This window comes from Alligator sinensis, unplaced genomic scaffold (assembly GCF_000455745.1).
Source record: "Alligator sinensis unplaced genomic scaffold, ASM45574v1 scaffold478_1, whole genome shotgun sequence".
In the NCBI taxonomy this organism is placed as follows: domain Eukaryota; kingdom Metazoa; phylum Chordata; order Crocodylia; family Alligatoridae; genus Alligator; species Alligator sinensis.
Window position 1 is genome coordinate 223,567 of NW_005843213.1, and position 5,577 is coordinate 229,143.

Sequence of the window (5,577 nt, forward strand, 5' to 3'; positions counted from 1 at the left end):
TCACTAGCAGGGGATCTGGCTCTGTTATATTCACAACATCCTGTGGATGTCTGCCACATCAGTATGTTCTTTAAGAAGATATTAATCTTGATGGCCGCCACCAGCACTTCACATGTATACATACATGTGCACACACACAGAGTATGATATTCACCCTTCCACTCTCTTCTACCACCCTAACTCATGTGGAAAAGGATACTACTCAGCAAGTTGTCCCAAAAGAATCATTAGTTTTCTGACTATAGATCTTTCTATCTTCCAGGGTAGATTCAGAGAGATTTCTCCTCAGCACTGTTACCAAGAATCCCTTCTCTTTCCCACTAAATGGGTCAATAACAGTGAGAACATTAATTACTAAGTTCAATTTTAAACCTGCCAATATATACAAACATTTAGACTTTAATAGGACTTTTCTGTTCAGTACTCTGCAAGGTGATCTCATTTCCTGTTTAAGATCTTACCACTATGCTCAAAGGCCCTGCGTTACAGTTGCCATCTCTCCAGTCGTTTGCTGTTGTCTCCTTTGCTTTTCCTATTAATGCCACTCACAAGATACAACCAGACCCGTGAGTCACTCCTATCCCTTGGCACATGGCTGAATGCATGTTGCTGTTTACTTTATAGTTCAATTACCACATCTGGCCGGGGGAAGTAAGGGACTGACTCAAAACATAAACTCTGATGGTTTTTCTCTAATCACAGTCCTCTTTCTCTTTGCTAATCCTTTACTCTGGAAACACATGTCTTCTGTAGAGTGCAATCAGATGCACCATGATACATCTGCAGACATTACTGGGTGCCGTGCCCTAACTTGAGGTGTCTGCAAATGAGGAAAACCCCCTGCTGGGAAGTGCATTCCTGACCCCTCCCCCCACCATGTTGAGAAGCAAGTGGAGAGGGGGGAAACTTCCTTAAGTGCATGTATCTGTGCCATGACATGAGGCATGTGTCTGCAAGTACAATCCCCCTGGGAACTCCAACTGAAATTTCCTGCAAGCACAGATGGGGAACTCTCATGGGAGTTTCATTTCATGCTTGCAGATGTGAGTCAATGTAGGAGATTCCCCTGCTTCTCAATATGGGGGGTGTGTCTACAAGCAGAGGAGTTCTCCATCCACCCCAAACTTGCTCCTGGGCCTGAGTGAGTGGGGAATCCTGACTTCCCTGCATACGGAGAGGCAACCTAAGATTACTCAGGCTTCCTCTCTATAATGGGGGAAAGCTAGGTGGATGCTCTGGAGGCTTAAGGGATACTCATATTCCCAGAGCACCTGCCTTTGGTGGCTGGAGAAAGCTAACAGCTCAGGCTGCCCATACTCTCCCACCACAGAGCTAATAGACATCTGCCACAATAAATAAGTGGCAGAATCTATGACTACTTGTTACTGTGCCACTGAGTTTCTTCTCATGTGGTACAACAGAGGGTAGGGATGTCTATTTGCTCACCATTTATGCCAGCATAAAAAAATTTATATTGGTACAAATGAGGGGTTGGGCAACGTCTGTTTCCAACCTTATCACCTGCGCAGACTTAAATACGCAAAATGTATCCATATTACTGCCCCACCAAAAATCAAATCTTACTCTTAACTTTCCATATCCTCATTTTTGTTGTCAAAAGTTCAGTTTTCTATAGCCAGATTTGGTCACGCACTATTATTTAAATTCACCAATTTCCCTTCCTGACTTGCATCTTCTATGGGTGTTGTAGGAATCAAACATTTAGCGTTCCATTCCTAGATCTGCCTCTGAATTGATACCACCTTAGATAAGTAAATGTTTCTCCATGCAATATTCTCCTCATATGTGAAGTGAGAGATAAATAATTGAACAGGTTTCATTGAAAATAAACCTAAGATAAACTTTGCAATTCATTAACATTTATAAAATGCTTTGAGTTACCTAGATAAAGCATGTTATAGATGTGAAAAGTGTTATTTCATTATACTAAGGCCCACAAACTTAAGGCTATATATGTTTTCTTCTGAAATAGAAAGCACAGAAATTCTGAGATGCACATCAAATATGGATACATATTTGCTTCTTGGCAATCCATTAGTGCTTCTACAAGATATTACTGCATCTATGTTATGGCAAAACAAAGATATCACATACAACTGTAACCAGGGTGTTCCTCAAATTGACATATTGCCCAAACAGCTGACATTTTGGAATCATTTCACGAACAAAAGGTGGGGGGAACACCTTGTTTTTGCCAAAGATTTTCAAAACTCTGAATGTTTTGCCCAATTCCAAACAAATGCACAAAATATACTTTTTACCCATTTTCCAACCTTGCTGTACAGTCAGTGATACCCTTATAGCTGATCCATAACTTATCAATGAGAGCTTAGTGTCCTGGGAGTTGGAAGGCCAGGCCAGAGGTACTTTGAATAAAATGAATTGTAATTATTATCTATAATATTTTATCTTATAATGTGGTTATTTTTATGTTGCAGACTCTTGACCTTCACTTCTTATGATGTAGCTAAACTGGGCTATAGGCCAGATCAGTGGTCTATGACCTAAGCATTGTCTAGGGTGTGAGCCCTAATGTAGTTCTTTGTGGGAATCCAGCAAGGAAAGCTCATTCCTGGTCCATTCTTGATTGACTTCACATCTACAGAACCTGAGAATTTCACAAAAAAATTTAAGTAATGATTATTTGTTCAAAACATCATATCAGGCACAGGTATACAACACAGTTAATGAATTGATAAATCCAGCGGTGAGATACTCAGCGTCTGAAAACCATTTATGCAAACTATATGTCAAACCTACACCAAGAATTCAACCTGCAAAGTATTTGCTAAAAGCAGCTTAGTGCAGAAAAAAATTAAACCGATTAGCGCTCTGTTTCTACTATAGTATGAAGGTGCAGTTTGGTCATAGCAGATGGTTAAGCTGCTCCCCCTGGTGTTTTCTTAATTGTTTACTTCAAAGAACAAGTTGGCTGCTGACAGACATGAAAAAACAAAACAAAACAGCACTTTACTGGAAGAGGCAGCACGTTAGTTTGACTTAGCTCTACAGCAGAGCTTTTTGGTACGTTTATCTAATAGCTAATTTAGTCAGCTATTAGAGAAATGTACCAAAAAGCCCCACTGAAGCACATGATTTATACAGATGTTGGGCAAGCCAGGTCAAACTAACGCAATGCCTCTTCTGGGTATGCACTCTTCTCGGAGCGGGGGCGCACCAAACTGAAAGTAAAGTTCTGGGGTGGGGGCGGGAGTTTTCATGTCTATAAGTGGCCATGTTGACTTTCCAGGCAGTAAGTAGAGAGAGAGAAAAGCTTTTGTAAAGCTGGCATGGCAAAATTGAATGATAATAAGTTTGGTAAACACACTCCTGACATCTCTCTCCTTTTAAAGCTGAAGTCTAAAAAGTACTGTAAGTTATTTAAAATAAGATATAAAAATAAAATAATGGCTATCACACCTTAGAAAATCCTTGTCTCATGTGCTACCTTCTCTCATTATATAGGTATCCAAATGTGGAATGGGAAAGAGGACTTAATTCCCTGGAATATTTCCTAGAGCAGGAGAGCTGGGGTCAGCAACCCATAGCCTGCAGGTGGATTTGCAGTTCCCTTGCCTCCTCCCTTTCCCCTTCCCCCACTGCGAAACATTGCCAATCCCTGTTCAAGAGGTCTAATCTTAAATGATACACTTTAGAAGCCAGATGCATTACCAAGTATTTCACTGTGAAGCACTAGACCAAGGGTTGGCAACGTTTTGGGCCGGAGTACTAAAAACACCACAACCTCCACCCACACCTCGACCTGGCATGCTAGAGGCTGAGCTGCGATGGGCCTGATTCTCATTGCTGGCAGTAGCTGCATGCACATCTCTGGAAGAGGAGGGACTGGGGTTGTACTGCCCCAGATTCTTCCCTGTGTACTGCAAAGCACACGTGCACCCACTGCCATCTTGGAGCCAGTGCTGGGGCTCTAGACCCTGGTACAGCTGTTTGCAGCCTGCTCGCTGCCTGCTGGAGCTGCCCAGAGCTGGTTCAGTAGTGTTCCACGTGCTACATAGGGGCTGGCTGAGGCACAAGGGGCTAGCCAGCAAGCAGCCCCTGCACTGAGGCATCCTCATGCACCAGTCAGCCACTCCGCAGCATGTGCAACCCTGTTAGAGCAGCCAGCCCAGAGCTGTGCTGATGGGGTGTCACATGCTGCGAAAGGGTTGGATGAGACACAAGGGTGCTGCAGCATGGGGGCTGTCTGCTGGCTAGCCCAGTGCTGAAGCACCCTGGGCCCCAGCCAGCTGGGGCAGCATCCACACATACGCTATGCACAAAAAAACACTTTGCAGCAGGTTAGGATTTGTTTACTGCACACTTTATTAGGCAACTGCACAATAAACCTCTTGTGTAAACTTGTTGCTTGTTAGACTGTTGATGCTGCTGTGTCCATCTCCTCTGGGAACTCTGTGCACTTGCTGAAAAACAATGGGATAGCTGCCCAGTTATGACCCCAAGTAGGAAACATGGCAGATGCAGACACTAATTATGTTTCAGAAACAGTCATGATGGAAACTTCCATAATGTGGCCATTATAACTTGATTTGTGAGTAGACAGGCTGAGGGTGAAGTAGTTACCAAAAAAAAAAAAAATTGTTGAGGCATAGTCAGGGTCCTATACTTTCCTAAACATGAATTAAGATATTAATCCTACCCTTACTCCTAAGAGTATCCTATGCATACCCCTAAAGTTAAGTACAGGCATGTTAACTTCCATAAAATATTATACTTCTATAAGCAATACTTAGGATTTCTTTAATTATTTTTCCTTACCCATTAATAGGGAGAAATGATGCAACTATAAAACCAAATCTAGAGATGTCCTATAGGACTCAAAAAACACTTAGTTTGCCTGCATTTTTATTTAATCAGATTTTTAGAATTCTGTTTCCCCTTCCTACCAAGCCCACTCCCATGTCTTTCTATAATTTCACCCGCTGTTATTAGTGTGATTTTAGGTTTGTGAGTTTATTATTATAGAAAGTGTCACAAGAATCCCACGTGCCCTCCACACGAGGGAAACTGAATCTCAACTTTTTTCGACAAAGCAGTATGCATACAAGGGAATCCTGGGGCCCTGTTGGTTTAGGCCTAGTAGAACCCATTCACAGAGAAAGGACCACTAAAGTGTTCTCACTTGATGGGAATACTACCCAGTTCCTAAAGACTACAATATTTTTACTGCAACATTGCAAATGAACAATAATTGGTCTTAATCATAATTGTCATTATTTTAAAAATAGATTCATTTGCATGCCAGAATGTGCTACAGCACATATGATTTCCTTTCTACTGGTACATGTCTCATAATAGATAGCTGAACTTAGATATCTGATCCTGCCATAAAACTAATCTTTTCTTCTACTTCCCAGAACATGTTATTCAGAAAGTGAAGTATAGCAACACAGGCAGGTAGATTGCCCAGTGTTGTGTGTCAACTAATATCCCCACCCCTTTAATTTTCTATAAAAGTCATTAATGAACAGTGATCAACAATAAAAAGGAAGCTCTTTGTATTTGTGCCTTCTTTCTCCAGTAAGGACAACATAA